The sequence below is a fragment of the Rhinopithecus bieti genome, unplaced genomic scaffold (genome assembly GCF_001698545.2).
Source record: "Rhinopithecus bieti isolate Rb0 unplaced genomic scaffold, ASM169854v2 scaffold_7681, whole genome shotgun sequence".
NCBI lineage: Eukaryota > Metazoa > Chordata > Mammalia > Primates > Cercopithecidae > Rhinopithecus > Rhinopithecus bieti.
The window spans coordinates 5,996,688-6,022,796 of NW_016806571.1; the positions used below are offsets into that span (position 1 = coordinate 5,996,688).

Here is a 26,109-nt window from a genome sequence, read left to right on the forward strand (position 1 = left end):
CATAGGCAAAAATCTGTGTTTTTGTGGTACCTATATTCTAGCAAAGGTAGGAAAGGATAGGACAGTTATTTGCAAAGCTGCCAGGTTTCCATAGAGGAAATAAAGCTCAAAAATAAACAGGTACCCTTGGGAACCTGAATGCCAGCCTGAGGAATTTGTGTGCAATTCAGCAAGAAGTAGAGAGCCAGGAGACTTCTGCAAAGTGGGGGTACCATGATCCGAGCTATGGCCTAAGACTCTCCATTAGACAAACAGAATTCGGGAATATTAGAGTGATCAGGAATGGAGAATTAAATATCAACCACAACTGCCCATACCTTTTCTGAGGCTTAGTTTTTCTTCCGGGTTCTTGATGGTGGTGATGATGATACTGACTGATGAGGTGATGAGCAGAGGCTGAAACCCCAGCAGTGCTCTACTTGCCCAGCTGCTCTTCTGGCCAAGTCTTGTGTCTTTCCTTTGGCAGATTCCTCTATCCAGAGGAAGGGGCATCTGTTTATAATCTATCTTCCAGGAGTGACATCTTTTATAATTTGCACAAAGGTTCTTTATATGCCTGCAGCAGCCCTGATTAAATGGCAGTACTAGGATTTAACCCCAGTCCTACCTATGAACCTGTGTGATTTTGCCAGTGTTTACTACTATTAAAACATTATTTGCCACTAACCTTACAAGTCCTTGCCAGTGTTTAGTACCATTACAACAACTACTCCCCCTACTACTGCTGCTGCTATTATGAAGGAGGAGAGGGAAAGAATAGCATCTGACATTCTTTGAGTGCTGGCTATGTGCCAAGCACAGTATTCAGTTATTTACATGCATTATTTCATTTAATCATCACAATCTCCCTGTGAGATAGGTACTGTTACTATCTCACCAAGTGACAGAATAGGAATTGAAGCCAATGGTTCAGACTGCAAGTCTCAGGACTTAACCACTACACTAGTATCTTCCCTGAATACTTAAGGATGAAATATCTTAGAAAACAAAACTGCTGCTCTATTAGAAGTCACATAAAACTATAAAAATTATTTAAAGCAACAAACTTGAGGCCAGGTGCGGTAGCTCACACCTGTATTGCCAGCACTTTGGGAGGCCAAGGTGGGAGAATTGCTTGAGTTCAGGAGTTCAAGACCAGCCTGGGCAACATAGCAAGACCTCATCTCTACTTAAAAAAAAAAAAAAAAAAAAAAGTCCTAGGATGATGCTTCTAGGTAAAACAATGACAACAACATTAGCTGGGAGTGATGACATGCACCTATAGTCCCAGCTACTCAGGAGGCTGAGGTGGGAAAATCACCTGAGCCCAGGGAAGTGGAGGCCACAGTGAGTCATGATTGCACCACTGCACACCAGCCTGGGTGACAGCAACACCCTGTCTCAAAAAATAAATAAAAATAAAGCATCCAACTTGAGCAAGGAATAGCATCAATCCAGGACCTTGTCATAGGAGGTGCTCAAAGAAATGTTTAACTTGATTTGCACAGGTAAACATTTTGAATGTTGTCACTTGAGGGGAAAAAAAAGTAAGGCTAAATCATAGACTATGATTAAAATAAATATTTTTGTGAACATTTTGATGGTTATTTCTGGATACTCCCAAAGGATTTTAAGTTTGATTGGATAGCCTGTTAATCAGATCTAATTTCACTTCTTTTAAAAATACAGGTATGTCGGCCAGGCGCGGTGGCTCAAGCCTGTAATCCCAGCACTTTGGGAGGCCGAGACGGGCGGATCACGAGGTCAGGAGATCGAGACCATCCTGGCTAACACGGTGAAACCCCGTCTCTGTTAAAAAATACAAAAAACTAGCCGGGCGAGGTGGCGGGCGCCTGTAGTCCCAGCTACCCAGGAGGCTGAGGCAGGAGAATGGCGTAAACCCGGGAGGCGGAGCTTGCAGTGAGCTGAGATCCAGCCACTGCACTCCAGCCTGGGCGACAGAGCAAGACTCCGTTTCAAAAAAAAAAAAAATACAGGGATGTCTAGTTCACTGTTAATTACTGGTGTGCTTCTCTGTGAATTAGGACCCTAAGTTTTGCTGTTGTTTTTATTTTTGTTTCATTTTGTTTCTTTCCTTCACAAATAGAAAAGAGAGAGAGAATACATACATACAAAGAGAGAATACTTATTTCCTAAGCATTTCATCAAGAATTGTGAGGGGGAGGGTGTTAAAGGTTGTGTGTGTGTGTGTGTGTGTGTGTGTGTGTACGCATGCACACACACTTTTGAGAATGGGGTCGATCACCTGTAGCAGATTTCACTGAGCTGTGATAGGAAGATACTTTCAGGCAGGTCGTTAGCTCCTGGTACTGTCTTCTAGGGCTAATGCAGGTCCAGGACAGCCTGGCTGCAGTCAGAGTGACCTGGAGTGGGACAGAGGGATCCCAGCTCAAAATGTTGTGTCTGTAACAGGCTGTTTATGTTTATGAAATGTTTCCTAACTGGATATTGCTATAAAAGAATAAAGAAAGCTAGATTGTTGAGTTTAATTTGTAAGTTCTGTAGGACAGTGGTTTGGAGAACTTTAAAATTTTTGTTGTTGTTTATTTGCAGAAAGATTCTAACCTGAGTTTGCACAACTTAGAATCAGAACCCAGCCTGATAGGATTGCCTGCTGACCCGGTCTTTCCCACATCCAGAAGGGGTCCCCTGAGGCACTGCCTCTAAGCAAATTCTTCCTTTATTATACCTTTCCTACAATTTGTTTCCTTCCTTTCTTCCTTCCCTCTCTCCCTCCCTCCCTCCGTTCCTCTTTCTTTCCTTTCTTTTCTTTCCTTTCTCTTGCACACCTGCGTGAGTGCTCACACTTTTCTCGTATTTTTCAGATCATCATGTAAGTTCCTGAACAGTTCTAGCTTACTAGCATACATACATAGGATTTCACAAATCTTCCTAGGTGAGCAGGGGCTCTGGAGTTGCCAAGTGGGGAGATGGAATGGCAACCTATGACATGTATCTAAATGCCCCAGTCCCTGGTGAACAGTTGTAGGTTTCACCCCTCTTTCTTCTTTGTTCCTTGACGCTCTTTCTCCCTGGAAATTGGAAGCATGGGCAAGTTGTTCTAGTCCCAACTCTGCCTTCAGGCTTGGTGTTCTCAGGCAACTCTTTTAATGTGGCTGAGCCTCAGTTGCCTGAAGTGTACAGTGAGGCTAAATTAGGTCTGAGGGTCCTTAGCAAATTATTTGCAACAATACAACTTTTGATATTCATGACCAGCTCACTTATTCACAGTTGCTGTCATTCCTCATTTCCGCAGCTTAGAGACCCTTCACTGGGTAACGGTGGGCAAAAGCTAGGAGTGTATGTCCGTAGCAGAAGTCAACATCTCTCTCAGGCTCCTGATTCTTCCTTAGAGTGGAGGTGGAGTGGGGGTGATGATTATTTGGTTTACCTCTGAGGTCATGTTTTATATAGTAGCTGCACTAGGTGGAGAAGGTTATGATTACCTATTAGCAATCTGCTAGGATTGTCATCTCGCAAATTGGAGGTGGGGACTTTGGCGATAATAGAGACTTTGGACTTTAGCCTGACCTTCAGATTCCCTGTGGAAGGTGTGGCCTGAGGTAAAAGGGTTACCTTGATAAGGAACAGTAATAATTTTTATATTTCTGGACACTGAATTATAAGCATTGCTAACTGAGAGGGCAGAGGGGAGGCCTGCCGGATCAGTAGACTGTGACGTATATGCTGGAAGTGTACGGTTTTGTTGTCATGTTACTCATCCATTCAGCATGCATTCACTGGACACCCATGTGTCAGACACTCATCCAGCCATGGAGAGTTCTTTATTCCTCAGGGCCAGTACTAAAGACTGTATGTTTTTTCTTACATATTTGGCCTGCAGTTAGTTTCCTGCCATTAGAAGACAGTGGTTTTGTTGATGATGCTATATAATTCAGTCCTAGGTAGGGATTGAGATATAGACATGTTTTACCTGGGAGGAAGATTCTAGGAGATTTTCCTTTTGGAAATAAAATTATTTAGTAAAATAATCTTAAACTCTAAGATTAGATAAAAATATTTTAAATAATTAATATAGAGAGAAATCTAAAAAAAAGAAAGCAAAGGTCTAGGTATAATTAGGTACCTTACTCACACACCCTTAACTGTTCTAATTGTTAACCTGTGATTCCATTCCCATTGTGTCTAAAAGAGGAACTCTCCATTCTTTTTGCACTTCCTTCCTTGAATGTAGAAATCCCTGGGCTTATATATGGCTCACTGGCACTGCGGCTTCCCTTACATCTTTTCATCTTTTCATCTTTTCAATACTTAGCCTCTTGAAAAAGAACAGCCTGCAAGGGAAGGCCTATTCTTCCTGGTTCTCCCTGCTCTCCTGCTTTTTATTAATTTATAAGGTATTCAGTACCTATTATGTGCCTGGGATGGATCCTGGTCCTATAACTTGGAGAATAAATAGGAAAGACACGTTCGTGCCCATAAGCTGCTCACAATCTAGGGAGGGAAAACAACATACAAAGTGCTAAACTATGCTACACTACTGCAAGTTTTGAGTGTGGTCTACCAGAAGAATAGAAAAGAGTGCTTGTAACTTCCTGAAAGGCTAGGCTGTAGAGTTTTCATCGAGGTACGGTGATGGTTGAGCTAAGTATTAAAAAAGGCCTTAGAGTCTTTCATTTGGCAAAGGTGGTACCAGGATATAGTATTTCACCTTCACAGCTTAAGAGAAAGATGCCAAAAGCATGTGCTCCAGGGATTTTGGTTTTCAATGATAAAAGAATCATTTTCTGTTTTTCCCCTTAAAAGAGAAAGCATTATACAATGCAAGAGAAACGAAAAGCAAGGGCAAACAAGCCTCCCTCCTCCAAATAGTGCCAACGGAAGGTCCTGGATTAGGTGTTCCATGAAACTGAAGTACAGTAGCAAAGCTGTCATGAAATGCTTTTGGTCAGTCCCTTAAAAATGAATCTCCAAAAGAATAGTGGGTAAGAGTGTTTCCTCAGGGCAGATTTCTTGAAATGATTATATTTCTTCTAAACAAAACATTTTAAACATTTGAGCAGGACACTTAACAGAAATTTTGGAACAGAAAAATAAAGTTATTTCATCCCAGTGTTAACTCTTAATTCCTTATGCAAGTAAAGGCCAGTGGTAAAGACAATTCAAATATTTTAAATCTGATTTCAGAATGCGATCTATATGATTTGATTCTTTAAGTGTATCATATACTTTTCTTGGATCATTAAAATGAGTTCGTATTCCCTGAGCAAATAGTTGCCAAAATCAGAAGGGACACAGAATTTCATCTGTCATCCTGATTTCCCATTGGTTCCCAAAAAAGAGAGTTATCAGTTAGGTTTTGAAAACTCTAGACTCCAAGAGATCAACTGCTGCTTTTATGTTGAGTTAGGTTGGTACTTAAAATTAATTTTTTGATTCACAGTTTTTAAGCATACATAGAACAAGAGAACATAGTATAATGGACCCCAGATAGTCATTCTGAATATTAAACAACATTTGGTCATACTTATCCATGTATTATTCCTTCTTTATTATCTTTTTTTTTTTTTTTTTTTTTTTTTTTTTTTTTTTTGAGAAAGAGTTTCGTTCTTGTCGCCCAGGCTGGAGTACAGTGGCATGATCTCGGATCACTGCAACTTCTGCCTCCTGGGTTCAAGCAAATCTCCTGCCTCAGCCTCCCGAGTAGCTGGGATTACAGGCGTCTGCCACCATGCCCAGCTAATTTTTTGTATTTTTAATAGAGACGGGGTTTCACCATGTTCACCAGGATGCTCTCGAACTCCTGACCTCAGGTGATCCACCCATCTTGGCCTCCCAAAGTTCTGCCATTACAGGTGTGAGCCTTCTTTTCTTTTTCTTTGGAAGGGGACCTATAATATTATATTCAATCCAATCACAGACATTGCCATTTCACTTAAAATATTCCCATATGTCTTTAAAAAATAAGGAAAAATTTTGTATCACAATACTGATATTTTATATATAACAAAGTTACCAGTAATTTTTTTTTTTTTTTGGGACGGAGTCTCGCTCTGTCACCCAGGCTGGTGTGCAGTGGCCGGATCTCAGCTCACTGCAAGCTCTGCCTCCATTACCAGTAATTCTTTACTGCCATTTAACTCAGTATACATTTATATTTCCTCATTTGTCTCAAGTGTCTTTTTATAGTGGTTGGTTTGTTCAAATCAGGATTCAAATAATTTATAGCATTAGATTTTTTTTTCCCATAAGTCTCTTAATCTAGAACAGTCCTCCTCACCCTTTTGCTATTTTTCTTTCCTATAAAATTGACTTGTTGAGGAAACCAGATCAGTTGTCCAGTAGAATGTCCTATATTCTAGAAGTATCTGCCTACTTTCTCATGATGGTATTTAACTTATTCTATCCTCTGTATTTCCTGTTAAGTTGGAATAGCTTCAGATATTTGCACATCATTTTGGCCATTTTTAAAGGAAATATAAACATTTTACAAATTTCATTTCAGCCATTCATTTATTCAACATTTGAGTGCCTCCTATGCACCAGGCACTGTCCTAGGTTCTAGGTTCATTGGGCTATGCTTTGTTTTCCTAGCAATTCTTTTGTTCTAGAGGAATTGCACACTTGTTTTTTAATTTAGGTTTTTTCATCCATAATACATTCTCATGATTCAAATATTAGTAATTATAAAAGAGACATAGTGAAGTCTCTTTTTCACCCTCTCCCTCATCAGATCAAGTCCCAAATAATTATATTTTAAGTTTCTTGTGTCCTTTGGAATTTTTTTCCTACATTTATCAGATAATAGGAGCATGTATTCTAAAAATATAATATTTCTAGTTTATCTTTAGCATCAACATTAAAAGTAGTTTTAAGGCCAGGGTCAATTGATAAGTATATATTCTTTTATCCTTGAAACTAATCCTTCCTTATCACCTGCTCTCGACCCCTTCATTTTGGGCAAATGATAGTAGTTCAATTTTAATGTAAAATAGTAGAGATTTTTATTCTAGAAAACATTGTCCAATATCAGGTGACACTCAGCAGTGTTATTGACCATGCTGTTAAAATGAGAAGTATTAGAACTATGTTCCTGAAATCATAACATATTACTGAGTATTGTAATTCTTAGAACTTTTAATTTGAACTATAGCCTAAGAGGCTTACCAAAAGGTGCTAGGCAATTATTAATCTTTTATGGCTGGGTGCAGTGGCTCACACCTATAATCCCAGCACTTCGGGAGGCCAAGGTGGGTGGATAATTTGAGCCCAGCCAGGAGTTTGAGACCAGCCTGTGCAACATAGTGAGACCCTGTCTCTACAAATAAAAAAATACAAATATTACCTGCGTGTGTTGGCACACACCTGTGGTCCCAGCTACTCAGGAGGCTGAGGTATGAGGATCACTTGAGCCCAGGATGTGGAGGTTGCTGTGAGCCCAGATCGTGCTACTGCACTCCACCTGGGTGACAGAACGAGACCCTGTCTCCAAAAAAAAAAAAAAAAACCTAAAAAAAATTAAGCTTTTATATGGAGATGTCTATTTGGGAACCTGATAAGAAACTGAACACTAAAGAAGCTACTAAGAACTCAGTGGATACTGTATAGGAGCTTTCTTGATCTACAGAGGTAGTTTGCATAAGAAATAGAGGCGTTTCCCTACTGTTTTTGAGACATACATGCAAATTGTTAGAAATAATGGAATTTCAATAACTTAATATAGAGTAACATAGAGCATTTAGTGAGACTAAGGGGGGGATGCTGTATTATATTGAGAAAAGGGGGAGTATATAATATTAATAAGTAATATAATTAATTTATTGCCAGATCAGGCCTAATTAACTTCTAGTAATTATTTAAATTTTGCTTTACTTTATTAAAATATGCTTATATTCCATTTCTTTTTTAAAAGTTGAAGTTAAGATGTATATTATAGGATTAAAAAATAGTAATAGACATGGAACATCAACATCAGAATTAAGAGGCATTTTTGCGGTTGGTAGTGTTGTGCTACAGTTCTCAATGTCAAGCCCGCGGGCCTGCTGAGTTGTTGTATTGTTGTTTCTTTCCTTTTTGGACCACATCTCTTGGTTCATATACATCCTTGCCTTAGATATAAAAAAGCCCTTTTTTATCTGTAAAAAGGAAACAAGGGGAGGATGGAATTACCTGCTGATCCTTCTATGTAAAAGTACTCTAGAAAATACTTTTTTTTCTAAAGGAGAATATCCATTACTAGAACTTTAACTTGCTTTAAAAAAAAAAAAAAAAAAAACACTTTTATTTTGAAATAAAGACATGAAGTTAGCAGAAATGGTGCAAAGAGTCTTATGCATCCTTTACCTAGTTCCCTCATTGGTGGTGTTTTATATGACTGTTGTGTAATAATCAGAATCAGGAAATTGACATTGGCATGTTACTGCTAACTAGACTAGATCTTAGTCAGTTTTCATCATCTTTTTAACCTGCATTCACATGTGTGTATGTGTATGTGTGTGCATGTGTGTGTGTAGCTTAGTGCAATTTAATCTGATATATAGATTCATGAAAACATCATCACAATCATGATACAGAACTGTTCTATCACTGTTCTATCACCACAAAAGAAGTCTCTTGTGCTGCCTGTTTGTATTTGCATTATGTTTAGGTATTTCTTTTTATTTTTTGAGAGCAAATAAAAATGATACTGCATTTTTAATTTTGATTTCCATGTGTTCATTGCTGGTATATAGTAATACAATTAACTTTTGTGTGTTGATTTTGTGTCCAACAACCTTGTTGATCTTGTGTTCATGAGAATAGTTCTGTGAGTGTTTTTATAGATTCCTTGGAATTTTCTACATAAACAATCATGTCTTACACAAATAAGGACCATTTTATTTTTTCCTCTCTGATGTATGTATGCCTTTTTTCTTGTCTTATTGCATTGGCTAAGACTTCCAATACCATTTTGAATAAGAGCGGTGACAGCAGACATTCTTGCCTTGTTCCCAGTCCTAGGTTGGGAAACATTTATTTAGTCTATTTGTCATTAAATATTATGTATGCTGTAAGATTTTTGTTGATGTTCTTTATCAACTTGAGTAAGTTCCTCTCTATTCCTAGTTTGCTGAAGTTTTTGTTGTTGTTTTTTTTTAAATCACAAATTGTGTTGGATTTTGTGAAATGCTTTTTCTGATAATGCTAATGCAATTTGGCAAGTGAAATTTTTCCTGTAACTGTTGCCCTCCCCATGCACTCCTTGCAGGCCCCATATTGCCAGTGCTTAAATATGATAAAAGGAGAAAGATTCCAGATGAAGCAATTTGGGATATGAATTCATATTATTGTATGTTAGTTCTATATCGATGAATGTCAAGCAGAATTGATTATATACTGCTAACTAGACTAGACCTTATTCAGTTTTCACCATCTTTTTCACTGCATTTATGTGTATGTGTGTGTGTGTGTGTAGCTTTGTACAATTTAATCCAATATATAGATTTGTGTAAGGTTCTAGATTTTGTAGTTCTTTCCTTTCTTAGTAATATTTATTGAGGTAGGTAGAGAGCAAGGGATTAGGAGTGTGCAGTTTGGAACCAGACTTTGTTCTAATGTGGCCTCTATAATTTACTGGTTATGTGGGACCTTAAGCAAAGTCTTTAACTTGTCTAAGCCTCAGTTTCCTCAACTTTAAAATAGGGCTAAGAACCATCTAATGTTGTGAAGATTAAATGAGATAATGTATGTAAGATGCTTCATACATAATGGGCATTTAATATGTGTTAGCTGTTGTTGATGCAGCACTGACATGTTTAATAATTTATTAAACTCTCTTACATTCAAAGCATTCTGCTGGGCATTTGGGATGACACGGGGTCATATGAAGCACATAATTCATTTTAGAGGAATGTGCCATTTAATTTTCAAACGTCTCATTGTTTGAATAAATGAATGAAAACTTTTTTCTCTTTGCACCCATCCAAGACCAGTCAGTCTTTGGTTTTTACCCTTCCAGTCCTTCCCTTTGTCATTTATTTTCTCTTTCTCTCTCCTACCCCTTTCCCTCTCTCTTTCTCACTCCCTGTTTTTTAGGTAATAATCAAGCTGTCATAGGTGAACTGGTTTCTACTCCTCTGCTATTTTCTGCTCTCATGGGAGTTCCTCCTTCCCTTTCTCCCTCATTTTACTTTTTCAAGTTTTCATAGTTACCCTGTAACTGTATTTTAAGCCAGCTTTCCCTTTAATGTTTTCCATTTCCTTGAGGAACCTCAGGTAGCCCCTCCTCATGTTTTACTCTCCTGTTTCTGAGCCAAAAAGGACCGTGATCTTGACTAAGCTCTCTCTGAGACACCTGAATCCAAAGTAATACTAATTTTTAAATTAATGACATTAACCTCTAAAAGCCTTGATGGTGCCTGGAATTATTTAATAGAATCTTCACTAAATTTTCCACTTCTCTCTTAATTTTCTTCTAATTAAACTTTATTGTCTTCAAATAACAGCGTCATGATAAGTTAAAAGCTCTGACTTAATTTTTGTTTAATGGCTATATTTTAAAAGAACTTATTTCTATTATTTTCTCAGTGCAAGTGTATAGTATTTCTGCCACTTTATGAATTTTTAAGAAGCTTTCGTGTGTTGTCCTAAGAACCTAGCCACCTTTACAGTATTATTTCTAGAGGAAAATGCATTCTGCAAACTTCTAACAAATAAGCCAACTCTAGTGACCCCTTTTGTTGGTAAATTGGGTACTCCTGGTACTAAATGTTCCAACTTGTAGAGGATTGCAATTTTTGCAGGTATTTTAGAGAACCAAACCAGCCTGTAAGTGCAGTATTTAGTTCATCTTCCTTGGAATGAAAACCATCTAATTAGAGTTACCATGACAACTCTGTTTTCATGCAGTATAACAGACCTATTGATCTGAAGTTCAGGTTGATGGAACATGTGTACATGTTAGTGACAGAAGCCATCATCCAATATCATACAGTGTTGGCTCCATTTCCATCCTAGCTTATTTTCTACCTCATACAATCACAAGTATTTATTAAGCACCTATTGTGTACAGAGCTCATAGAAGCCCATGAAATATTCACCATAAGAAGAAAGAAACAATTATAAAACCCTATCATGGACATAGAATAAAACCCCAGTAACTTACCCTGTCCTTTATAATCTGGCCTTTTCGTGGACATTTGACTCTTTCGTCTCCCACCTCCCCGACACCCACCACTTGGGCCACACTGGCCCCTTTCTGTGTTTCAAACACTTCAGCCTCATTTCCACCTCAGGGCTTTTGTACTTCACATTCCCTCTGCCAGAAGGTCATTTCTCTACCTCTTTTCATGTTTGGCTCCACTTTATCATTTGAGTCTCAGTTTAAATTTATTTCCACAGAGAGACTTTCCCCGATTGCCCTAAAGTTGCCACCTGCCGTCTGCCCTCATCCATTGTCATGCTCTTTGACATTGTGATATTTGTTTCTTTCTTATATTATTATTGCATTGTCTCTTATTAGCATATAATTTCTATGACAGTAGGGTATGGCAATGTCTTGTTTACTGTCATATCTATTAATATTTGTTGAATGAATGAGTCATAGAGTGATTTAATATCATCATGGTCAAGAAAGGTTTCATGAATTGGCACTGATTTAAGTGCTTTGGAAGACTGTGGATATGGCTGGGTAGAAATAATGGTCAGAGGCATTTTATATGTGAGGAATAATCTATACTGAAAAGTACTATATGTGTCAGTTTGTTCAACAAGAGCATTTCTGAATATCCAGTTGCACTGTAAGGAAGGGACCACTTGGAGAGTGATTCTTTCATTTTTGCAGTAGCCCTGCGAACCTTATTATTATCCCCATTTCAGAGATAAGCAAACTGAGGCTTAGGGATATTTTAAACACCTTGCCCCAAAGGCAGTATACTAAGTGATGAAACTGAATTTCAAATCTACATTGCCAGTCCAATTTCAGAGCAAGGGTGCTTAACCACCTCATTTTTCTGGTTCATTCACACTTCAGGTTAATTTTTGTTAGGATTTTATGTCATATCATGCCATATATCTCCATGCTTTTACCTGGGATGCTGACTTTCCTACTAGAAGTAAATTGCTTGATATTCAGTCTGTAGGTATTTATTGCTTGCCTACTGTGTGCAAGGTATTATCACATATTAACAGCATTAATTGAAAAAAATCACCTAGCCAGTTACATACTGTGTTCAAGAAAATTAAACTCATTGAACTCACATTTTCTTTCTTTGAAATTCTCTGTATCATAGAACAGTGGATCTAAAATTAACATAAACATTTAAAGGATGGTTTACAAGGATTTTGTGTAACTTTTATGTTGATATTTAAACTTAAAAGAGAAAAGTTGCAAGAATAGAACAAGGAACTGTCTTACTCCTTTTACACAGATTCCCTAATTGTTTATACTTTGCCCCATTTGCCTTATCATTCTCTCTATGTATTTATATTTTTGTATCTGCTCGTTTTTTTCCTAAACTATTTGAGAGTAAGTTGGGGCCACAGTGTACTTCACCCCTAAATGTTTCAGAATGTATTTCTTAAGAACATGGACATTCTCTTATATAACCACAGTGCAGTTATCAAGTCAGACAGTGTATCATTGACACAGTACTATTATCTTATCCACAGTCCATATTCTAATTTTGTCAGTTGTTTTAGTAATAACCCTGTTAGCTATTTTTTACCCTGGTCCAGGATCCAAGCCGGATCACAGATTGCCTTTAGCTGTCATGTCTCTTTTATTTTTTAAATCCGGAACAGTTTCTCAATCTTTATCTTTCTTGACCTTGACATTTTTGAAGAGTACATATCGGTCATTTTGTTCTTTAATTTGGGTTCATTTGATGCTTCCTCATAATCGGATTTATATGTGTGACATGATGTGTCTGTCCTGAGTAGAGCATATCAAAAGTCACATGATGTCAGTTTGTCCCAGGATTGGTGATGTTGACTTTGATCACCTGGTTAAGGTGGTGTCTCTGTGGTTTCTGCACTCAATGTTACTAGTTTTCTCTTTAATAAGAACTCTGTGGAGTGATGTACTGAGACTATGTAAATGTCTTCCTCAGACTTTCACCCACTAGTTTTGACAGCCATTGATGATTCTCCAGCTGCATCTTTCTTTCTACATTTATTAGTTGGCTTTCTACTGTAAAGGGCTTTCCTCATTTATTTATTTATCCATTAACATATGTGTATCAGAGGGGATTTCTTGATTCTGTTTTATTCAATGGGACACGCACCATTACTGTCATTATTTATTTTGCTGCATAAACAAAGCCTCATTTCATCATGTTTCCATCAAAAAACAGTTGTATTTTGAATGCTATATTAGATTTCTAGTGTCGCTGTAACAGATTACCACAAATTTAGCAGCTTAAACCCATGCTAATTGATTATCTTACACTTCTGTAGATCGGAAGTCCAGTGCAGAGCTCCTGCGGCTACAGTCAAGGTGCTAGTGGGCCGCGTTCCTTTCTGGAGACTCTAGTGGAGAATCTGTTTCCTTACTGTTTCAGGTTGTTGAGAGAGTTCAGTCCCTTGCAGTTGCGGAACTGAGATCTGGTCCTTTGCGAAGGTCAGTTGAGCTTCTAGAGGCTGCTGACCTTATTTGGCTCATGGCCCCTTTCCTCCTTGAAGCCAGCTTTGGCAGGTCCAGTCCCTCTTCATGCTTCAAGTTTTTCCTGCCTCTTCTATCATCGTATTTTTCTGGCTCACTCTCCTGTTTTCCTCTCCTACTTTTAAGGACTCGTGTCTAGATGGATTGAGAGCCCAACTAGATAATTCACGATAATCTCCTCATGTCGGGGTCCTTAGCCTTTATTACATCTCACCAAAGTTCCTTTAGCCATGTAGGGTAAAAAATTCATAGCTTCCAGAAATGAGGGTTTGGCAGCTTTGGGGAGCCATCATTCTGCCTACCACAAATGCCTACCTGTGTCCAAGGCTTGTGTTAGGAGCTTACTTATTTCTATTTAATCAGAAAAAAAAAAAAAAATCGGGTAGAGGATTACAAGCAAAGAAACTTCAGTGAGAAATTGCTTTATGTTTAGTTAAAAGAAATAGGCTTGTAATCAAAAGTGGGGGCTGAGGAGATGATGTTGTAGTAACAGAGCCTCAGAAACGGTGCTCGAAGGTCGCTTGAGCCGTTGCGGAGCCAAGCAAGCACGTAGGGTTTAATGCTCAAGTGTCCCTGCTGCAAAATGAAGCTGTTCTGCTGCTGGCTGCAGGGACTTCAGGGAGAAAAATGAGGGCTGGTGAAAAAAATGATACTGAATGAGTTGTGACTGCGTGCTCCTGTTTCCTGAATTTTGTCCCTCACTTGTCTCAGCACCTGGACCTGTTTCTGATGATGTGCTTTCACTCGCTAGTCACTGTTTCTTCCTTTTGTACCAAACAAGTTTGTGTGGTAAGATTGGATCTTGCAGTGTGATACACACCAGCAAAACGAACTGATTGTTGAAGCCCAGCTGGTCTGTGGTGGGAGGCAGTGTGTGGCGCAGTGGTGGAATGTGTGGGTTCAGAAATTGGATGGCCTGGTTCAGTCCAGTGTCCACCATTTACTGGATGAGTTCTTTTGTGTCAGTTACTGAACCTCCCAAAGCCTTACTGCTATTTGTACAATATATCAACCTTACAGGCCTTTTTTAAGGGTTAAATAAAGATAAATAAAAGAAGCTTTTAATATAATGCCTGGCTCATGGAAAATGTTCATTATGTGTTATCTGTTATTGATGTTCTTCTAAATAATAGTAGATTTTAGATCAATAACATAGAGTTCCATAGTCCTTGGGAATTAAAAAAGCTCAACTTCACAATCAAACTATGTTCTTATATACCTTAGTACCTCTCTCTCTCTCTCTCCATCTCTATGTCTGTCTCTGTCTCTGTCTCTCATGTTATAAAAGTAATATGTGTCAGTTAACGTTCCAATACCAACAACAAAAAAAAAAACAAGGATACAACTGGGTGTGGTGGGTCACACCTGTAATCACAGCACTTTGGGAGGCCAAGGCAAGTAGTTTGCTTAATCCCAGGAGTTTGAGACCAGCCTGGGCAACATAGGAAGACCTTGCCTCAACAAAAAAATACAAAAATTAGCCAGGCGTGATGGCATGTGCTTGTAGTCCCAGCTACTCAGGAGGCTGAGGTGGGAGGATCACTTGAGCCCCGGAGGTCAAGGCTGCAGTGAGCTGTGATGGTGCCACTGCACTCCAGTCTGGGTGACAGACGAAGACCCTGTCAAAAAAAAAGATAAGAAGAGAAAACTATACAAAGTGCAATGTGATCATGTGTCTTACTGTAATTTTCCCTTCCTCTGCAAGATGATCTTGCCGATTCCCAAGTGGGAAGTGGAGTAAAAACTCTTCCCTTGGATTTCCCTCAGTTAACCTTGGTGTCTTTCCTTTTACCACCTCTGCTTCTCTCTCTCTTTCCCTTTTTTCCTGTCTCTCCCTCCACCGACACCCAAGGAAAACCTCTGGGACATCAGGCAGGCCCTGTTCCCTCTGAATTTCTCCCCTTTCTGCTTTTGCTTCTTTCCGTTCCTGTCTGAGGGATGTGCTCATCTGGTGCCACATCCCTCTTCTTCCCTGTGCTGGTATTTCTCTGACTTGGGTGGTGCCACCCTCTTCCTTGGGACGGTAGGCCTCAGGTTTTAGCCTCAGTGAAAGTGCAGGGGAGAAACACGATTTACTGAGAAACACGAAGTACGTCGATTTAGTATGTTTGCAATGTTGCCCTATTAAATCAGTTTGGGGTATTTATTTATTTAGTTGTTGTTGTTGTTGTTGCTTTAATTTAGCCACAAAAAAATGTGTGACACATTACACACTATTCTGCAACTTGCATTTTTCCTATCCAGTGTATCATGGCCATTTGTCTGAATGGAAATGATGAATGTATTTTTTAAGTGGCCGTCAGAACCTGAAGGCTGCTGTCTTCCTGGTGGCTGTATGGTACTCCACTGGAAGACTGCTATAATGTGTTCAACTTCCCTGTTGTTGATTGAAATTTGTCGTTTACATTTGTGATTTGGTTCTACTCATATGAACTTGTCATTTATTCTCTCCAGTGTTTGTCTTCAGTCCTTCCCGGGCCTAGGAGGCAGAAGTCACTCAGAATATGCCCCATCTCTATTTCGAGTCTAGAGTTGGGTTGGTGTGTTTTTTTGTTTTTGTTTTTGTTTTGAGACCAAGTCTCACTCTGTTGCCCAGGCTGGGGTGCAGTGGCGCTATCTCGGCTCACTGCAAGCTCCACCTCCCGGGTTCAAGCCGTTCTCCTGCCTCAGCCTCCCAAGTAGCTGGGACTACAGGCACCTGCCACCACGCCCAGCTAATTTTTTGTATTTTTTTTAGTAGAGACGGGGTTTCACCATGTTAGCCAGGATGGTCTCGATCTCCTGACCACGTGATCTGCCCGCCTCGGCCTCCCAGAGTGCTGGGATTACAGGTGTGAGCCACCGCGCCCAGCGTGTTTGTTGTTCAGGCAATGAGCATGTCTGCAGCTTAACAGTTTCAGGAAGTGATGGGAGCAAACTTAAGGGCTCGCCTTGCTCCAGAGTGACCCTGATCCCAATCCAGAAAAATGAGTTGTCCTGAGTTAGCCCCAGACTGTATTGAGAAGCAATCTCGGTCTGATTGGGAAAGGGAGGTGCTGATGCGAACCTGGGGCCCCACTGAATGGCCGGAAACTCTGTGGTGGACCTTGCATACTCATGCTCAGGGCTTGCCGGATGGCCCAGAAGTTGTGAATCCTCCCCTGCCCTCTGCTCTAAGACTCTAAGTGCCTACACGGGGTTCTGTGGAAGTGTCATTTCTGGAGAGTGCCAGGAATCCTGAGAGTTAAGAGTGTCTTGAACTGAATCCTTACACCAAGAGGCCTAGATTGATGGAGAGCCCAACCAGAGAATTCAAGATAATCTCATGTCAGCGTCCTTAACCTTTATCACATCTCACTGAAGTCCCATTTGCCATATAGGGTAAAACACTCATAGCTTCCAGAAGTGAAGCTATGAATATTCAACATGTGATTCCACGTGAGTCTGAGTAAAACTACTTTGGGCCCATTGATGCCATGGATGCAGTGTTGATACCTTCACATCCTGCAGGGGCAGGAGATAATAGCTATGGGTCAGCCGTACAACTTTTCTCATAAGTCATGTTTATATTCCCCTCTGTGCTATTAATACTGCTCTATTAGTACATGTTTAGTGTTTTGGTTTTGGAGGCTTAAGAAAACAGCAGCAATCCAAATTCTCAAGCAACCAAGAAAGTGGTTTCCGAAAAAGTTATTAAGCCAACCTCAATTATATTTGGCCAGTTAAATTGGCATTGTCCTTGTCTACAGTTCCCAGAACCCCTTCTCTTCCTGACTAATCCTTTCCCTTTCTGTTGTGTCTTGTGTCACTGGTTTAAGGAAAGAAAACACATCCACCTTCTGGAGTTATCAGGTGCCTCGGTACAGGTTCCCGTGAGTTCTAGGCAACCTGGACCATGAGGCGCCCTGGCCCTGCTTCCCCGCAGGCCTGCCCCACACTCTGTCTAGGGAAGTGTGGGCCCTTGTTACTGTTGTGGCTGTTCTGAATCATCTGTTTTAGAGAATTGGCTAAAAATAGTATTTAAATTAGTGGATATTTTTTAAAAGTAAAAGATACCAGGTAAATAAATTATGTTATTCAGAAATAGATTCCTAGTTTTGCACAGATGGATATTAACAGAAGTGAACTCCCACTTCCCTGTTACTAAGTAAACAATATATTTAGTTAGATCAAATGTTTTTGAAATGATAGCAATCTACTGAATATATCTTATTTTTGTTAAAATACTAACTATACTTATAGCCTCCTCAATTCCCTCTTCCCGTTCTGCTCCAGCAAATGGCTCCTCCTGCTTTCCAGCTGGTTTGGGGAGCACACTGCAGAGGGTAACAGTGCCCCATCCCGTGTCTATGTCCTGCTCCCCATGCTCACCTTTGTGGACATTTCCTGGGCAGTAGCTGCCACCAGGGCCAGGTACCCGGGCTTGGCACCTGAGCCGCATCAGCAGAATGGGGAGGAGAGGGGGTCCTTGTAAGCAAGCACCTGCCTGCGGCCCCTTATACTAGCTCTGCCATTCTTCCCTTCATTGTTCACCACCTTGACTTAGTCATACTCTCTGCTTATTGGGCAGCTATGGTGGCAGTGAGAGTAGGGGGCTCAAGAGGGGACAGGAAGATCAGTGGGCAACTGGAATGACACCAGTGACTTGGCTCTTCCAGGCAGAACTGGGGCCAGGCTGAATTTTGCCAAACTTAGAAGAGCAGCAACTTTACCTATTAACTAAGGTCTTTAACTTCTAAGGACAGAAGACTCCTTCTGTATGGTTGAAACAGCATTTCTCAGGAGTGGGGCAGTTGGACAATCTGTCCTTTTAGTCCATATCAGAACCAGCTGTGAGCTTTTTTCTTTCTTTTCAAATAACACATTTCTCTAACCTGAAATTCCAATATGCTATGCTAGAACAAGGTGGGAGAAAAGGTATTTCTCCTCCCACCCCTTCCTCTCTCCCCAGGAGAAATCTCTGAAGGGAGATCACACTACTTCAGTGTTCAGGGACAGATATAGTTCTACTCGCTATCTGTATATGCAAGAGATGATGTTGAAGAAGAGGCTATTTCCAACATTAACCAAAGTGGCACGCGACTCCATGTGAACCAAACCAAAACAACAAAAATACTTACCTTCAAACAGTTTAGTTTACCAAGTTAATCACAAAAGATTAAAAAATCGCTAAATTGAAAATTCTCTACCTGTAATCGATGTTTTCATTGATGATGAATATTAGAAACATTAACTATATCACATACTCCCTGAGGACATAGAGTAGTGACTTGCAAATGTTTTGGTTTGGAATTGTGGCACCTTATTGGTGTCCCTAAATGGTTTACATATTGCACATGTTTTTAATTTAAAAACAAGAAACAAAACAACCACTTTAATTTCACAAAAGCCCTTTTGTGATAACTGCAGACATGAGTGTCATAGAGCCAGACCTTTGACTTGCTGCCAGTAAAATGAATGTGTCTTTAAAATTTTTGCAAACAAATTTAGTCTGAACTCTTCTCTGGCTTACTAAATTGTGGGATGCTTCGTGCTTCAGTTTGCGGTATTTGAAGTGACTGTCCCTCTTGCTTTAGAAGCGTGCCTGAATGATGCTCACGACACTGCTGTGGGCCTCTGCTGACAATGTAAGCTCTCACAAAACAGAACGTTTGGCCCGTTTACCATAAAGAAGCAAACAGTCCCCATCCTAAGGACAGGCCTAGCCTAAGGTTAACAGTAAGAGCAACATTTTGTTGCTTCATTTTCCTATTAAGCTCTGGGTTGCTGATTGAAGCAGAATTCCAATGTTTTGACACACCACCACATTGTTAGCACGATAGGGAGGATTTGATTATGGGAGAACAAGTCCAAAAACGGTAAATTGACAAAAAAAAAAAAAAAAAAAAGAATCTGGGGCCCTGTTTCTCAAGGCAGCTTTTGTGGTTGCATTCCTTTATTTGATGTGGTTCTTTCCTTCTCCTGTGCCAAACGGTGCAATGTGGAAAAATGATGAAGTTGCAAAAAAAGGAGGGGTGGATAGGGAGTCAACTATTTAGTGACAAGAGAAAGAAAACAGAGCTTAGGGATCAAAGACAAAAATACCTGTTTCTCCAAGTAGGAAGAAGAAATTTAACTCAGGAGTTCTTTGCTGAAGCCTGGGTAAAGACTGAGCCCTGGTCTCAGCTGGTGCCACGTAAGCCAACCCAGGCTGATCACGGTAGAGACAAGGAAGCCACAAGCTGCCTGTAGGTGAGAAGAGCAGCAACCAGAAAAAGGGCAAGGCCGAGTGCTATGGGTTCCCAAAGACAGTCGGGCTAACAAGGGTGGGCCCCAGGGAAGAAGGATGGAGAGCAGTCTCCCTTCAACATCAGTCTGAATACGGTTAACACCAGCCAGCCCTGCAGGCATCAGAATCCAAAGGAGGAAGCATCAGAATCGAAAGGAGGAAGCGGCTTCCATGCAGGAACAGGATTTTATTTATTTACAATTTGAAGGCTAGATCGCTTCTCTATTGTGTGGTTTATGACATTTTCTGAGTGTTAAAATTATCTCTTTTTGCACTGTGAAAAGAGCATATATGATTCATGTTAATATTTCTGAGGATCAGTCACCAACTAACAGCTAGTATTTTGGGTGGGAGGAAGGCTTTTGTAGGCAGCTATTTCACCTAACATAGAAGTTAAAAAGCACCAGAATATGCCTCAAGCTTCGTTCAAAATCATATAAATAGCTCCCTCTTGCACAGTTGCAATCTAGTATCATTGTGAGAACTCCCACAGTCCACGGACTGCCTAATGTTCACCTCACCCTTGCCTGAAAAAAGCTAATTCTTGTGGTTTACCTGCCGATGGAATATAGCTTCTAAGAAGTTTGACCAAAGGGCCTCTTCATTTTTGCTAATAACCTAATCAGGGAGGTGGAGTTTGCCTATATTTCTTCCTGGATACTTTTCCTAGTTTCAGCATCTGTAGAACTGTCAGATATTCCTATAATCCTAGATCAAGAGTCAGCAAACTAAAACCTCCTGGCCAAATCCAACCCACAGCTAAGAATGACTTTTACATTTTTAAATGGTTAGAAAAATATTTAAATAATAATGTTTCATGACTCGTAAAAATTACACAAAACTCGAATTTTAGTATCCATAAACAAAATTTTGTTGAAACACAGCCATGCTCATTCATTTACATATTATCTGTGGCTGCCTTTGCACTTCAGCAGGAGAGCTAAGTAACTGCAATACAGGCATTATGGATGCAAAGATGACAATATTTACTACCTGGCCTTTTACCGAAAAAGTTTGCCAATCCCTTTTCAAGACCGTTAAACTGTTCTTTTCCATGATGACTATTTCCATAAAGATATATGCATTTATTGGCTTTTAATGTTCATTTAGAAATTTGACTTCCGTATCTTTTTTTATATTAATTGGACTTTAATACTACAAATATGTATTAAGTTCCTGATATGCTTGGCATTATTCTTGCCAAGAATAATGAGGTTATAAAAGTGAACAAAGCAGAGACAGATCCTCATTCTGGAGGAGCTTATATTCTAGTGAGGACTCATGGGGGGAGATGATGAATGAATACATGTAGAATGTCTTATGCCACGGAGAAAACAACATCACAGAAGACCAAGTACCAGAGATGGAAGGGGGCTATGTTAAATAGATGGTTCAGAAAGCTGACATTTGAGTAAGACCTGAAGCAGATGAGGAAGCCCGCCCGCAGATGGCTGGGAAGAGAGTTCCAGGCAGAGGGAGCAGCAGGAGAACTGGGCCAGTACCCTGAGGTGGAAATCACCCCAGTTTATCCAGGGAAGTTTCAACCCCAATGAGAAGTTCTGGTAGGTTCTGAGCCCTGCTCTCAGTGAGTGCCTCTTAAGCCAGCCAGGCCGATTGACTATGGGGTGTGAGAGAAAGGAGTCAGCAATGATGGAGGTTTTTGGTCTGGGAACCAAGAGATAGAAGCTGCCATTCTCTGAGATGAGATGGATATGGGAGCAGTAGGTTTCGGGGGCAGGTTTGCTTGGGAGCAGGTTAAGTTTGAGATGCATTTTTAACCTGTGGCAGTGGTGAGAGGGCAGTTGGCTATACAAGTTCTGAGTTCAAGAAAGGCCTGAGCCAGACAGATACATTTAGAATTTGTTAGTTTAAAGGAGAAATTTCAGCAGTGAACCTGGCTGAGATTCAATCTCAAAGCCCAGTTTTTTTTTTTTTTAATCTCCAGAACATCTCTCACTTTACGACTAAACAGAACTTTTATTTTTTTAACCTCACATTTTCTTTCCTTTGCAGTTCACCATTGGCATTGCATCAGGATCTATCCCTGTTCTTGCTTCCTCTCTAGGTAGATACCCCTTACCAGTAGGCACCCTGGGCAGCCTGAAATATGAAATATGCCTTTCTCAATGGGCAAAAAGCTGCTCAGTGCGGTCCAGGACGCGTGGTCTGCTGTCCACATTGAGATCCTGGCCTCAGATCCATTGCCCTGCCTTGTTAAATAGTGTCTGTGTCCTCCTTACTTCCAGCCTCGGTTTTTATTTGACTGCTTCCTTGCCTTGCCTTCTGTTTACCTGAATATAACCACACTCATTTTACCCATGTATACATCTAGCGGAAACCACCTTTTTTCTGGTTGTTTCCGTAAATGTCTTATCTCCCATACTAGACCTTAAGAGCAGATCTGTGTTTTCCTTAACCTTCCTGTCGTCCACAGTGCAAGTAGTCACTGACCTGATGCCACGGGGATAGGAGGCGCATTTTCATTGACCACACCCCTTCCCATTCCAGCCCTGGCTGTGCATCATTGCGTGAGGTCTAGAGCAGTATTTTTTCAAACTGTGGTGTATTTTTTCAAACTCCAACCTGCTGAATAAACCTAGTAAATTGCCTTCTTTGGGGTGGGATCGGGGTATCTGAGTTTTTAACAAGCCCTCCCATCCCCCCTCCAGATTATTCTTTTTTTTTGAGACGGAGTCTCGCTCTGTTGCCCAGGATGGAGTGCAGTTGCGCGATCTCGGCTCACTGCAAGCTCCGCCTCCAGGGTTCACTCCAGGAATCAAGATGCAACAAGAGAAAAAAAACTTTTCTTCCCCTTACCCTTTTCGTGTCTTGAGTGACTGGGCATCATTAGAAGTAGTTCATACCAACTCTTAGTAGAACAACATCTGCTAAGTCCATTATTGTTTTGGGGGCTTACTTAAAATGCTTTTCCACATGCTAACAAAATCCTGATGGTGGACATCTGTTAAGATTACTGCCCCCTTAAAGGCTTGTTTGAGACGTTAGCAAACTTACAAAACGCATTTCTGAACAAAGACTTGGTTAGTGTTCATGCCATTAGACATACTCTGTTTGCAATTACAATAGTCTCATCTTTCATATTTTTTAAATGTAAAGTTATTTGCTTGCATTCCACTTTCTTTCTACTGGAAAGTGTCCATCAAGTCCTCTGGCCCTGAACTAATCACTTCAGTTCAGGTACCAAAGTAAGTTTAATAAATATTCCTGTAAACACCCTCAAGGACTTGGTCAGCCCAGGCATCTACTGAAACACCCAAGTCACATGTGGAACCAGATATCATGGATGCAGATAAGGACATAGAAGTCACAAAAGTGATAACCAGAGACCTAAGAGTGGGGTAGATTTAGGTGAGAGAGACCTCACTGGGGTTCGATGCCTCTTTGTCATTCACCGCCTCTATGACCTTAGAGAGGTTCTATAGCTTCTCTGAAGTTCCTGTGCTCTCATCTGTAAGATGGGATAACACTTCTCTTGGAGGTTGATATGAAGAATAGATGATATCATAGAGGAAAAGCACCTGATACAGGACATGATGCATTAGTGCTGAGTAAATGGGTTATTCACTACTCTGTTCTGTGGAGAATTCATTTACCAACCAAATTCCTCTTAATGCCTCTTAAACTCTTCTCATTTATACTGTACCTAATCAAAGAACAGGTGATCAAAATTATCCGTATAGTAGTAGGCTTTTTTTTTTTCTTTTTTTTTTTTTTTTTTTTTTGAGACAGAGTCTCACTCTGTCACCCAGGCTGGAGTGCAGTGATGCAATCTCAACTCACTGCAACCTCTGCCTCCCAAGTTCAAGTGATTCTTCTGCCTCAGCCTCCCAAGTAGCTGGGACTACAGGTGTGCACCACCACACACCTGGCTAGTTTTTGTATTTTTAGTAGAGACAGGGTTTCACCATGTTGGCCAGGCTGGTCTCAAACTCCTGATCTCAAGTGGTCCCCCTGCCTTGTCCTCCCAGAGTGCTGGGATTACAGGCGTGAGCCACCGTGCCCGGCCCATATTTTTAATTACTCTATTTAATAATGCCGTATTTTTTAAAGTTATTTAACTTAGCAGTTTCAACTTTTTTAGACTTTGCTCCAAGGAGGAATGTTTTCTGAGTGCTTAAGCATAGTTGTCATTGTCTCAACATTTCCATTTTTATATGTCCCTTTAAAAGTGAGAAACAAAAAATGGAATACAGTACTCTCACAGAGTTCTTACTGACGGTATAAAGTGTGTTTAGTAGAAATATTACATTAGTCACAAATGTAATACAGCCAGGCCTAAATTGATGCTTCCATGAGCCTCTGATTCCGTGTGAATACCCAGATTTTCTTCCACTAGTATACTTAACTCATCTTTCTGATCTCCTGTCTTATTTTCTTGTCCTATTGTACTCACTGAAATTTTCTCCATATTGAATTACACCCTGATTTTGTTTAACTGAAGGACTGACACTCTTGAGATGGCTCAAAGTTGAATCTGTAAAATGAGTTGAGAGTTAATAATAGGTCTAGAAAATGCTTTGCTAGAAAAAAAATTTAGCTACAAAACAAAACAAGGCCGGGCGTGATGGCTCACGCCTGTAATCCCAGCACTTTGGGAGGCCGAGGCAGCAGATCACTTGAGCCTAGGAGTTCGAGACCAGCCTGGACAACATAGTGAAACTCCTTCCCTACTAAAAATACAAAAAAATTAGCCAGGCATGATGGCACACATCTGTGATCCCAGCTACACGGGAGGCTGAGCTGGGAGGATCACCTGAGCCTGGGTAGTTGAGGCTGCAGTGAGCCGTGATCACGCCACCGCATGACAACAGAGCAAGATCCTGTCTCAGGAAAAAAAAAAAGAAGAAGAAGAAAAGAAAATGAGAAAACAAAACTAGAGCCTTTCCTTAATTTAATATTTATGTTCTTCTGGGTTTTCAGAACTATAAATGATTTTTTTTTAGTCCCACCACGTTACTTTGTTGTAACATGTGATACCTCTAAGATGATAAAAAGTGAGATGGACAAGGTGATTAATTTTATGTATAAAAGCTTTGAAGACAATTTTAATCACTTATTCTACTATTTCAGTATATTGGTAGGGAGTAGACTTTTTAAAATTCTACTTCATCTTTCTGTGAAAGAATTCCTAATGAAAAAGGACATAGGCTTTGGAACCAGAAAGACCTGGGTTCAATCCCACCTCTGCAACTTACTTGCTGGCTGATCTTGGATAAGATACTTAGACTCTTAAATGTCAGTTTCCTCATCTGTAAATGGGGCTAATTAGGTCTACTTGGCAGGGTCGTTGTGAGGTTTAGAGATCATGAAGTGCCCAGTAGAGTGTCTGGCAAAGGTGGGAACTCAATAAATAACAGTGAGTTGTTTCATGGTAATGGCTCTCCTGGCAGGCCACCAGGAAACATAATCTGGTATTACAGAATGCCCCAGATTCTTGAGGTCCCTGGCATTCCTCTACTTTGGAAGGACTTATCATTGGTACCTTAGTCTTGTGTTCAGAATGGGAAACTCAAGTCCTTAGACATAGTTAGGCATACAGTTAGTGTTTGTTGAATTGGATTGAAGGCAGCACACATTGCCTTAGGATTTCTCTTAGCTTGGAGGCTATAGGCTGCTTGTTTCTATCATCCTGGATGTTCCCCTTTCCATGCTTCAACTTCCAACAGCCCCTGAATCATACTGTGGAGGAGGCAGCCAGGTCAACTTCCTCTCCCTCAGAACCCAATTCAGGGGCAAAAGCAGGATGCCAAGGCTGACCCAAATGTCTCTGACAATGCCTTGTCATGACCCTTGGACAGAGAAGACTTTTAGAGTAACGTCTCTCATAGAGTGCTTGGTGCTATTTTTGTGTTAATGTAACTCTAATGGGTACTCTGACCATTCTAATGCTTTGAGAGAGATGTCTTTTTTTTTTTTTTTTTTAAGAGACAGAGTCCCACTCAGTCATCCAGGCTAGAGTGCAGTGGTGTAAGCATGGCACATTGCAACCTCCAACTCCTGGCCTCAAGTGATCCTCTTGCCTCAGGCTCCTGAGTAGCTGGGACTATAGGCACATACGATCATGCCTGCTAATTTTTAATTTGTTTAGAGATGGGATCTCGCTATGTTGCCCAGGCTGGTCTCAAACTCCTGGCCTGGAGCAGTCATCCTGCCTCAGCCTCCCAAAGTGCTGGGATTACAGGCCCAAGCCACTGTGCCTGGCCAGGTCTCTTTGAGAGTGGTGCTATTCCACAGAACTGAT

General features: G+C 40.4%; 1 protein-coding gene and 1 long non-coding RNA gene across 6 annotated transcripts in view; one reads left to right on the forward strand and one right to left on the reverse strand.

Moving 5' to 3' along the window:
• LOC108532743 (uncharacterized) overlaps positions 1 to 790 on the reverse strand; it is a 55,184-nt gene extending 54,394 nt beyond the window's left edge. Inside the window, exon 1 of the long non-coding RNA XR_001886535.1 lies at positions 318 to 790. This is a non-coding gene — a long non-coding RNA (uncharacterized LOC108532743). The remainder of the gene's footprint in view (positions 1 to 317) is intronic.
• Positions 1 to 26,109, forward strand: part of BABAM2 (BRISC and BRCA1 A complex member 2) — a 460,475-nt gene that overhangs the window by 328,500 nt on the left and 105,866 nt on the right. The gene's annotated exons all lie outside the window — the stretch shown is intronic.